At 38.9% G+C, this 12,786-nt stretch overlaps 1 protein-coding gene across 1 annotated transcript in view; it reads left to right on the top strand.

The window, feature by feature from the left end:
- Positions 1–12,786, top strand: part of map2 (microtubule-associated protein 2) — a 102,232-nt gene that overhangs the window by 40,253 nt on the left and 49,193 nt on the right. The window contains exon 3 of the mRNA XM_032529959.1: positions 9,215–9,350. The gene's annotated coding sequence lies outside the window, so the exon portion shown is untranslated. The remainder of the gene's footprint in view (positions 1–9,214; positions 9,351–12,786) is intronic.

Below are 12,786 nucleotides of genomic sequence, written 5' to 3'. Positions count from 1 at the left end.
CACTTCTTAAATAAAACAGTGTCTGATTAAAGCTTAAAGGTGCCCTGCCACACAAAACTGTTTTTACTTGCATTTTTTGAAATATCTTAGGTCCATATGTGTTTGTGTTATGTTGTGAATGTGAAAATGAATTGCTACCTCCATTGTCAGCTCTAGCCACTGAAAAGTAATAAGCTGAGAAATCAGGACAATTACAAAAGCTGGTCAGTCTGATGTCATCTTGCCTGAGCTCATTACTATTCATGAGCTCACCCAAATGAGCTGGGTAAAGGATGCTGATAACCAGGCTCTCATTGGCTAGCTGTTAGCCAATCAGAGTCAAGCAGCTTAGCTTGTTGAATATTAAAGAGAACTGGCACAAATCGAGTTGAGTCTTCCTGCAGGCTTTCTATACCACGCTAGAATGGCTTGAAACAAGGTAACCAAGGCAAAATATGTTACAGAGTCCATGGTAGAACTTCAGACATTACCTCAAAGTAATGAAATACGTATGGAAGGGCACCTTTCTATAGTTGTAAGTTCACTCACACTCACACATTTACGAACACACACATACATTTCTGGTAGGCTGATACATGAGACGCTAATGGAGAAAAAAAATCACTTTGCCCGGCAGAATTTCAGCTGGGGAAAGTGATTATTTTTCTCCAAGAATTATATTGAATAGCACACATTTTTCTTTTTAGGTATCAGTTACATTTTGGTATTACTTTTTGCAGGCTGTCACTTAGACATGGTAAGGAATGTCTTGAAAAAAGATTACTGTCTATTTAACTAAAGGTTCCACGTATGCAGTTATTGCTTGTGGGGAAATCTAATCTCCTTGCTCTAAGGTAACTCAAGATTTTTTGTTTTGCTTTCTGTCATTAGTTTCTTTTCATCTTCAAGTGTACTTTGAAGTTTCTGGATCTCATCAATGACAAAATGGAGGTTTTTCGTATCTCTTCAAGAAATTTGAGTATTGTCATCTGCCCTTAAAACATTGTGGTCCATACCTACACATTAGAGGGGACGTTGCCTTGATAGTATACGTCCATCAATGAAACAGAATATGTTGTTTGTCCATGCCAAATGCAAAAACGTAAGTAGTTTTTGGGGAACTGAAACAACTGATGTTGGCCTTCTTCTTGAAAGGACCGTCTCCAGGTGAGCATCATACAGGCAGAAATTAAGACCTTAGCTGGCAGAGCACACATTCATTAAAAATAAAAGCTTTACATAACCATATAATCATTCATCTGGGAACCCCTTTACACTTACTATTCTGAATCAAGATGAGTCAAAAAAAGGCTTTTTGTTTAAGGCCTTGAGGGTTCAACACATATATTTCAACTCCTCACACTGGTCCACATTGCAAATACACAAGCACCTTGCATTTTTATAAGCAGAAAAGAGCTCGGTCACCTGCAACACACAAACTTGCACAGAGACACACACATCACCCCCTGCAGACTGCATTAAATATGGGCTGGCAGGTGGCTGCTGGATGTGCAGTGCCAAGAGACAGAGTAAAGCACTTTCATTTTGTGTGTGTGTGTGTGATCTGTGTGTGTTTGTTAGAGGTACAAGGCTGCATAATAAATAAGCAGAAAGGACCTTCATACTGGGGGAGGACAGCATAACTTGGAAAGATACCGTATGTCCAAAATCATTCGCATACACTTTATTTCTCTCAAGTCTGTGTGCGTATGTGTTTGTATCTGTGTGTGTCTGTGTTTCCTATAGCAAAATCATATTTGTGAATTAGTTTTCAACCACATGGCATCTGCTATGACATCACTGAAGGGGTGTGGCCACATATTTAACATGTTAAAAAATATCATGCAGATAGCAGTGCAGATTACTTGCCTGCTTATAGCACACCTTCTAGTTTCATAAAACAGACATATAATGTTATAATTAATTACGTTTCACAACCTTTTAAAGGATTATTTGACAACACATGAATGGACACACTATTTAAAGTTTGACACATTTTGTACTAGTTTAGATGAGTAAAATAACCCAATATCACTGTTTCCCACTAGTAACATGGTTGAAAAAGTGAGGGTTAAAGTTATGTTGGGCCTAATGATTGGCCAGTTATTTTTTTATAAGTTTGAATTGAGTAAAAAGGTTACCGGAGTTGAAGTTTCTGTATCTGCTGGATGTGTAAAGAAGCATGAGTGTAATAAAAAATATTATAGCAAACAGATTTTATAGAGGCAAAGGAAGCTCTCAAATTATTCCCCCTCTTTAAGCGACTTAATAAGGTAATATGTCATTGTTATGTTTTCATCTTGTTCTGCTTTCTGTAATTGGCCAAAAAAAAGGTACCCAAAATAGTTTATTAATGGGATAAAATAGTTTCATCCAAAGACTGTGTCTCACTTAATTTAAATACAAATTAGAACATTAGCAAAATGTTCTGAGATCACTCACAACAGAATGGATGCAGCCTCTTGCTGGTACTTTGGGGATATATTGTGGTATGACGGTACCAACCTGTCACTGCACTAGCCATGGTATACACATGTTTATACGGTTGGAAGTTACAGGACTTCTGCCCTGCTGCCCTGGAGAGGGGAAGCGATAGATTCCCTGGTGGAAGAGATAAATAACTATAATTCTCCATGTCCATCTGTCAATTCAATTCAAAACGTATGACATAGTATAGTATTTCAAGCATTGTCACTTTTAAAGTCATTTGAGTCTGTATTTACTTTGCTTATTTCTCTTCAGTAACAGACAGTGTTTTTAACAGTTGAGTTCAAAACCCCTGCAATTTACATAATTATGGTGATATTGAAATGTAATTATTTTTTGCATGTGGTCAGTAAAGGTATAAATAAAATATAAAAAATGCTTCGTTGTTAGTAAGATGCATAGCTCAACACTTTATTTTGTGGTCTCCGGGCGTACAATTGGTTTGACGGTGTTAAAAATAAAAGTATTTACCGGTATGTGTTATAGAGTATGGTTAAGTTTTAATGTGAAATGTATCACTTCTTATCAAGACAATTGGGGATTTTAAGTAGGGAAACAAATGTTATTTTATTTCTGTGAAGAAATCTACCAATAGGTCTGCACATATCTTGAGAGCTTGGCCGTCAGGTCTTGTGCCTTGTCTGGATTAATTCTCATGAAAGATCTGCCCCAATATGCCCTCAATATTATTAGTGGGCAGGGGTCCTGGTCCTTTTGTATCTCCTCAGCTGGGGAGTTGTTCATCTGGGAAAGATGATTAATCCGTGCAGGGCACCTGGACCTCATGGCATCCCTGTCTGAGCTCTCAAGGTGTATTGCTATTTTAACAAGAATTCACAACAAGGTGCCCCTTCTACACCAAGACCAGGTTTCCAAGTTATTTATGCTGTAACATAAAAGACATAAAATAATTCTTAAAAATAAACCCTGTATACAGTTCCACGTATTTTCAGATCTATTTTATTTAAATAAACACTGGCAGAATTCCTGGTCTGCTGGATATCTCTGTTGCAATTAAAGAAACAGAAATAATAAAATGTATCTATTATCTGATTGATGGTTGACCAAGCAAATTAACAACAAAAGCCATTATTTCACTTCTGAAATTACATACAGTGTTCTGCACGTAGCCTAGCTAGGCTTATTGTAGGTTTTATTGTATAAATGTAGTATGTTACAATGCAATTAAGTCGAGCAGTCCGAAACATTGCAAGCTTGCGGCTCGGCTCACCTCGGCTCACCTCGGCTCAAAGACAACTCGTGAGTCCTCACTGATTCGTGAGCTCTAGCATGCGTCAGTCAATCACGCAAATGATCCGGCTAAATGAGTGGATCTGTAGCAGACGAGCAAATGAATGAGCTCAGAGTAAAGCAAATCAACGATAAAAGCCATTCTTTGACTTCTTAAATGACATAGACTGTTCTTGATGTAGCCTAGTTAGGCCTACTGTAGGTTTTGTGTGTAAATGTAATATGTTTAAATGGAATTAGGTCGAGCACACAGTCAATTTAAAAATTTAAAGTTTTCTTATTCCTAGCAATACTGACTCAAGTAATTCAAGTGACTCGCACAACCCAATTCAGTTTAGTGAGTGACTCAGGATAACCCAAATCCTTAAAAGGAACCAGGTTTGCCAGGCGTACCATAGACAGGCTCTGTTTAAACACACAATATCATTTAGTCCCATGATGCTTGGCAAAAGGCTGTAATGACATTGTGGACAAACTAGTGAGTGTGGCTGCCAGAGACTGGCCATGGCTTCACCAGACCAGCTTCTGGTTTCTGTCTGCTTTGTCACCACAGTTCAAATTTGTATCTACTAAAAGAAACCACCAAAGGTTTTTCAAACATGATTTTTTTTCGTTCATTAATTATGAGTTATTTCGCTTCAAGGCTCTTCATTTGCATTTTTATTGGAAACTCTTGACCATACATAATTGAAGTTGCATGGGTTGATCCTGTAGGGCAGCGTAGTACATCTCACAGTGAGCTTTAACACTCTTTATGCAGACTGGTCTGGAATTCTTTGGCTATACAGTCTTCACTGGTTGACTCATTTTTATGATCATTTCACTTTTCATGCGACATACAGTTTTTACAGTCCTACTATAAAAACGGAACACTTATTTTTTTCTATGAAACATTTTTTCCTTCTCAATATAAGTGATTAAAAAAAAACACTGCTGAAATGTTGAATTCACCATTGAGTGCCATAACGTATAAGGTGTAGAGATGTGCCTTCTGCCTGAGGTGTGTTTTCTCCTGGTAAAATGTGTTGTGTGGGAACCAAACTGCATATTTACACAGAGAGCATACAGGCCTATCCAAGGTCCTTGTCTGATGTATGACTCACTTGTGACCCTCAGCTGTTGTCAGACCGAGGCAATGAATAAAGATGTGTCTTCTACTTCTGTAAACGTAGCTTTCCAAGCTCTGAGGCTTTGGCTTTCTTTGCCACAGGCTTGCATTGATTTCAATACAGTCACTCTGCTCTTTCTATTCTAGTTAAGATGGTTCTTGATGCTAGGGAAAAATTAAATATTGTCACATTACTAAATGTGTTGTATTAAAAGTAGGCTATAGCTTTTCTTTCAGCATTTAATAAAAATATACAATTTGTCACTTGAAGTATATTTGAAATACACTTTATACTTTTCCAATTCAAATAGATTTAGAGATAGAATGAATGAAATTAAACCAAATGGTAGTTCATAGCAACCCAGTTGTACATCAACTTTTTATTGCTCTTTTGTGGGAAGTAGATACTGGCAAATGTATTAATAAACCCATGATAGGGTGAAACAGTTGTGGAGTAAGACATTGTACAAGAAAGAAAAAGTTTGTTAAAATAAAGGTACTCTTCATAATTAAAGTTCAAAGAGTGTGAAAAGTGGTTGAAATATTGAGCTTGAGAGGTGTTTGTGGGCATTTTTATCCAGAGCCAGGCTAGCTGTTTCCAGTCTTTATACTGAACTAATCTGATCAACCTCATGTTTAACAGACAGATATGAGAGTAACATTGATCTTCTCATCGAACTCTCTGCAAGACAGCAGAAAAGGGTTTTTACTGAACTGTTGAATCATTCCTTCAGTTTAATTGTTAAGATATGTACTTTCGGGTACGCAAAACAAACGAAAAAGCATTGGATAGATAGACAGATAGATAGATACAGCAGAAAAATCAGTCACACAGCACAGAATATAAATATAAATAAAATACTAGGATACAATATACATACATACAATATACATGAACTATACATGGAATAATAATAATAATAGGAATAAAATATAAGAACAAATGTTTGAATATATAAAGGATGGGAATACAAAAATGTGCAACTGCTTAAATAGTATGCTACAATGTAGATAAACCTATTGTGCAGGTTGCACTTAGTGCAGTATTGTGATGTCTCAGAGTCTTATCTTTCACCTAGTGATGAAATGTTAAATAGTTTTATTGGCTGTGGTAGGAATGATTTCCTGGAGCTGTCGGAGCCTCTTAGAGAAGGTGCTCCTCTGTTGGACCAGTGTGAGGTGGAGAGGGTGGTTGGTGTTATCCATGATGGATAACTGTTTGTTCAGAGACCTCCTCTCCACCACAGCTTCTCCAACATTCTGCTGGTAACAGATTGGTAGAACATCTCCAACATTCAGCTGGTAACAGACTGGTAGAACATCTCCAACATTCAGCTGGTAACAGACTGGTAGAACATCTCCAACATTCAGCTGGTAACAGACTGGTAGAATATCTCCAACATTCTGCTGGTAACAGACTGGTAGAACATCTCCAACATTCTGCTGGTAACAGACTGGTAGAACATCTCCAACATTCTGCTGGTAACAGACTGGTAGAACATCTCCAACATTTTGCTGGTAACAGACTGGTAGAACATCTCTAACATTCTGCTGGTAACAGACTGGTAGAACATCTCCAACATTCTGCTGGTAACAGACTGGTAGAACATCTCCAACATTCAGCTGGTAACAGACTGGTAGAACATCTCCAACATTCAGCTGGTAACAGACTGGTAGAACATCTCCAACATTCTGCTGGTAACAGACTGGTAGAACATCTCCAACATTCTGCTGGTAACAGACTGGTAGAACATCTCCAACATTCTGCTGGTAACAGACTGGTAGAACATCTCCAACATTCTGCTGGTACCTTCATCACATGGGATGTGAGAGTCACTGGCAGGGCAGGGCAGGGCAGGGCGTCTTCCACAGCAGTGGAACCCTCCGTAGGCTCAAGCTCAGGTTGAAGAGGTACTGGAGAACTCCAGACAGCTGACTGGCACAGGGGCTGATGCCGTCTGGGCCAGCAACCTTGCGCTGGTGAAGCCTCTCCAGCTGTCTCTTCACCTGGCCAGGTGTGAATGCAAAGCAGGGGGGTGCTTGAAGTGTCAGTGGGGGGGAGAGGAAATGTGCTGTAGTGGTGGGGGGCGTGGGCTGACTGCAGATGGGCTGACTACAGGGGAGTGAGGGGGGAGGTGTGGGGACAAAAGAGGGGGTGTAGGGACTGCTGGAGTGGTAGAGGAGGCAGGGGATGGCTGTTAGCTAAACCAATTGAAATAACGATTTAGCTTGTTTGCTCTCTCACGGCTGCCTGGTGTTTGTCCTCTTCTCCCCCCACACCCGGTGATCTCTTTCATCCCTGTCCACACCTCCCTCATATTGTTCTGCTGGAGACTGGCCTCCAGCTTCCTCCTGTAGGTGTATTATACACTCCCACAGTTCATCCCGCAGTCTATGCTGTACTTCCCTTAGCTCCTGTCTGTCCCATGACCTGAAAGCTTTCTTCTTCTCATTAAGAAGGACTTTCGGGTCACTGGTGAGCCACGACTTATGGTTGGGAAAGCAGTGTACAGTCTGGGAGGGCATAGTGGTGTTCTCACAGAACTTGGTGTATTATTTGATTTGCAGTTTTGATAAATGTTTTTACATCGAATTAAGGAAAACCATGGAATTGCGGAAAACATTAATAGATAGATAGCCTTCATTATTAAAATCATGGTCCATAAAACACAAACTAAAAGATACAGATACACAAGACAGACACCAATTAATGAAAGACAGCTATACCAGCAATCTCATAAGAGTGACTGGTATCGCAAAGCACTGAGCCTCGGGTGATTAATGATTTGATTTTTTCAGACAAGTTGTCTTTCTTCCATTACAATATAGGCTCTCTGTCTGAACCATGAGTCAATGCATTGATTGCTTTGGAGTAGATACAGCGGTAATTACAAGATGAGTCTGAGTATGCCAACAGGCAAAAGACAAGTATTTAAATCAAATATCTTCTTGTCTGAAAAATGCTTACTGAAATGAGATTACATCTTCTGGCAAAAGTAGAGATAAAAAAAAGTATTTGTGGACACTACTCATAAAACCTTGTAAAAAGTATACAAGTGTCTATCTGTCTGAGAGTTTCTATACCAATTCTAGACACAAATTGAAATGTTAAGATGCTTGAAACTAATCTGCTTAAAAGCTTGACATTAGTCGTCTTATTATTTTAAATATTGGCAAGAGAGCAACACTTTCATCTCTCATACATAGAAATGATTTCAAGTTCTATCAAGTATAATGTTCTATGTATATTAATGATCTATTAGAAGCCATCAGTGTTGATTAAGGGAAAAAATACTTTTGAATGCTGAATGGAGCTGTGGTAAGAGCTCAGCAAGTTTTAACATTGGTAGTAAAGTAGAACAACTGTTTTTAGCCTCCAGGTGTTCCTTCATTTTGTGCCTGCAGGTGATCCAAATAATCGCCCCATCTGAGCCAGTAGTCATGAAATACTCACTGAACATACAACATAAAGGCATACACAATAATGACATATGGATCATGTGATCAAAAAGAGGCTATTGGTGGCTGTGATTAGAAACATATGGAGAGCTGCAAGTGTATCTATATAGAAGTAGAGAAAAAAGCAAAGTGAGCATGAAATTAATTCTGTATTTTCACTACCTTTTATAAAGTTTACATATTTTTTGATTGTGTCACTGAGCTGTTAATTCAGCTCTATGGCGATTTAACATGTACTAGTTTGTGGTGTCATGGGTTTGCAGATCTTTTTTTAACAGAAGTTACATTTTTTGTGATGTTGTTCTATGACGTTGGTATTTTGTTTGTGCCCATCTTTATTTCTTTTTCATTGAGTTAATCACCATACTCCCATCTGGGTTTAGTACGCAAACAACAAATGGTTGTTGTAAATTATCTCTACAGCAGATGATTGGTTATTATGGCCATTTATACTCAGCTGCCAGTTTATTAGGTACACCCATCCTAAACTTAGTGCTAACAGTGGTAGCACAGTGGTGTGCTAAATTGTACTTATGAAGGTCAACATTTTCAGGTTTTGTTCAAGAGAGACTTTGATATACCTTGAAGGTTAGTTTGGAGGCTGCAGTGTGTGGTTCTATTGAATTACATTGTGTTTTATTGTTTTCTTTCTGCCTCATCAGCATGGAGTGGCTCACAGAAAGTCTTAAAACATGATAAAGTCTATCTCTTCCTCTCCTGTTCCTCTCCTCCTTTCGACTTTTATGAAATTGCCTAATATTTTACACTATATGTGATTGTGTAATGCGCTGCTTTTTTGTTGTTGATCTACTGTCTGAATGGGGAATGACATCATTTGTAATGTCCAGTCTAATACATGGGAATACAGGTTAAAATAAAAAAACAAGAATCAAAACATAATAAGCCAATCTGCTTTTTCCTAATCTCCAGGTCTGACTAGGAGGCTGTCCCCCTTGGATTTCGGCATTCTTCTGACAATCTTGACGACAAACCTGTGAGATTTGGAGAGGACAGATTTTTTTGCATCCCGCTTGACTCATTATCTAGTCCCAGATCACCTAACCAGGTAACCAAGGATTCCTGCCATATGTCTTATCAAATGTGGTGGCTGCTTTACAGCTAAATTACTGATCAAATTCATATCAAATGATTCATTGAAAGTACCAATACAAGCTGCTATAAATAAATGCATCTCCTAAAAAACAACTCACTTTTGACATACTTAGGTGTATGTCCGTGAACGTTATCTCTCTCTCTCTCCGGCTAGGCATGTATGACGATGTAAAACTAAAATATGGAAGTACTCTATTTTATTTTTTTATTTTATGATTTTTTATGTACAGTTGCGTTACCAACATTTACACTTTTTTTTCAGAGTTTTATCCCCCTGATGTGTATCTATACAGCATATACACTGTAATAATTCATTGCTGGCAATATGATGATGAGAAATAAAGCATTATGGTGCACCAGGATTGCTGTGGTGGCTCGCCATGTATGAATGATTGAAGCCAAAACCAGTCAAAACCACATACATGTACAGCATTTTTGTAAGCCTGATCAGAACAACATTAATTTATCCTAAAGACTTGGGATGTGGTGAATACCTGTCAGAAAGAGAAAAGGGAACATTTGGAACAAGAGAAAGAGAGAGGCACAAAGAATGGCTGTTACCTCCACAGATGAAATGGCTGTGTGGGTGGATGTACATGTGAGGGCAGGCTGCTAGGAGCTGTGAGTGGGAAGTGGGTACTGAGTGGGAAGCGAAGAGCTCCTTTAGTGAAACGATCAGCACCAAGGCCTGCTGAAAGGCAGTCACGCTTTCATGGCTTCTCTTTGTTTTCTGCATTTGTACAAAGAGAGTTCCAGGTAGTGAGGTTGGTGATGGATAGTGGATAGTGTTTTAATGTGTGCCTGCCATCGTCTGTGTACACGTGTATGACTGAGGTCAAGTACTTGTTTTTCATTCCTATTATTTTCATGCAAAATCGTGATCTATCTAGTTACAAGACTGGACAGAATCATGCTAGAATAGACTGAATAGACTGGACAGAAACAGCACATTAGGGGCAGAACATATATGTAAAAAACTGAAGCAACTGATGAATGTAGTCCTGAAGAAGCTATTTGGTAGAAGCGCTGCCTGAAATTAATTTTTCAAACATAAATACTTATGTTACTTGTGAGCTGCAGGTGTTACTTGCACTATTTTTTATCTCGGATTGTATTTCATCACTCTCTTTGAACTTTTGCCATTCTCTAATTGTTGTGTCTTTCTCCTTCTCAAAATTATGCGCAGTAGCTCTAGCGCTCTAGCAACTTGCATTGTAAACTCTTGTTTTTTTTTGTGGCCCTCTGCTGGACGCTTAGGCGCTTTGGTGAGTGACACATGCCACTATCACAATGAGGACCGGCCATCCTAAACACAGAGTATGCAAGGCAGACACACAGCTGACAACCTCACGGGTGAATGCGTTGGAGAAAGGCTCAGACATGCACTCTGGCGACAGCTGCAGACTTAAGTCGGTCACACCAGCGGTTCTGGGAAAGTGGCTGCATGTGTCCACGACAAACTGGGACTCAGTTGCCTTCTTGTCGGTTAACAGTTAATAATCTGTTAACAAGGGTTGGCCATCGGTATAAAAAAAAAATCTAAATTAGAATCCATAACTATAATAATTCTCTTTTCAGGAAACAAAATACACAGTAGGTCCTTTAAAGGAAGCAACTGGTGTTTTTCTGTGTTGTACCCTCTCTATATTTGGGTTAAAGGTTTTTAAAGGCCCATCCAGCACTGATAACATAATTCCTGGATGAAGCTGCTAAGAAGTCTTATTTTATGCTTTCATCATCTTTTTACTTTCATCGCAAAAAATCACAAATGTGCATATTTCTCTGATGAAAAGTCTTTGAAGTCGCATTTACAGTACACCTCTGTTACCCCTCTTCGCTGAGAGTTGCTCTAATAAGAGGCTTCTTTTAACAGCAGGATTGCTGATTATGTTTTACTGTGAAAATCTACTGACAAAGAAAGCAAGTTGCAAAGACCTTTTACATTCAATATGACAATCATCTTTTTTAGGCCTTATAGGAAGGAACTTTATTCATCTGTGGATAAAATTACCCGACCCTGAACTACTTTGGCTTGGTTATTCACAAGATAGTCCAGATTCTCCTGCTCCAGCAAAACCAGCCTTGAGGATAAAATGTGACAGAAATATAGACTATAGCCTGAAACAGTTAAAGGAATATGGGAAGACAGAGGAAAGCATGCTGTTCTGATACAGTTAAAGGAATTGTTTGTCCTTTTGGGAAATGTGTTCATTGGAGATGAGAGTCAGATGAGAAAATTGAAACACCACTCTGATGTATCAGTCTTAGTCAATTCAAAAATGACATCTGCAAACATGCAACCGTACACATTTGCAAGCCACACACTTATACATAAGTACATTATACACACACACACACACACACACACACACACACACACACACACACACACACACACACACACACTTATAGGAACTATATCTTGCATCACTAAATTCCTCTCCTGCTCTCTGGCTCCTGCAGTGAGACGCCCCTGAGAGGAGAGCTCTGCAATGCAGCATGTGTGACTCACACACACACACACACACACACACACACACACACACTAACACACAGGGAGATGGTGGCGTGTAAAAGTGCTTAGATCGTAGGAGGGCGATGAAGAGAGAGAGAAGAGAGTGAAGCTAAGGATGAAGCCTGCTGAGAGTTGGTGGCGGAGGAGGAGGAGGAGGAGGAGGAGGAGTGAGTAGGAGGAGGTGGAGGAAGGTGAAGCGGGAAGAAGAAATTATAGGTGGGAGGAATATTTATAAGTGAAAGGATGCAAAGAAGTCAGACAAAAGAAGACAAGGAGAAGCAGATAAGAGCCATGAATTTGACAAATGGACTGCTTACAGTAATTGGCCCGTTGCTTACCTTGTCTGGGCAGAATTTGTACGGCTGATGTGTTCACAGACAGTTTACCTGTCCTGCTTCATCTCTTTACTCTGGACAGACATTGTGATACATGCTTGAATTGACGGGATGAAATGGCTTAACACACATAAAAAAATAAACAACGACAATTTTTGATTGCTGTATGAGTCATCGTTAGATTTTGGGAATTACTATTTTTGTTGAAAGGAGATCCAGTAATTAGTCTTCAATCCGCTGATATCTGCAAGCTCTTGTTTGATCATTTGTTGAGCTAAGATAATTCATGTTCGTCTATAAAAACCCTCAAACAATACAAAACAGTAATTCTACAACACAATTAACAGAAACCATTGTGTTAAGTCAGTGAACTTCTCCCAACCAGTTTGCATATTTTAGAAACAATACACTTATTTCTGTCTGTTATAACAAATTGAGGTTAAGAGTTTCTTATTGTAACTTTTAGTATGGCTTCAAGGGTTAAGAGGTAATTTGAAAAAGAAATAGTTCTACTTTTATCCTTTGAACAAACATGCAAT

The sequence above is a fragment of the Etheostoma spectabile genome, chromosome 11 (genome assembly GCF_008692095.1).
Source record: "Etheostoma spectabile isolate EspeVRDwgs_2016 chromosome 11, UIUC_Espe_1.0, whole genome shotgun sequence".
Taxonomy (NCBI): Eukaryota; Metazoa; Chordata; class Actinopteri; order Perciformes; family Percidae; genus Etheostoma; species Etheostoma spectabile.
This window is presented reverse-complemented; position numbering and strand designations above follow the sequence as displayed.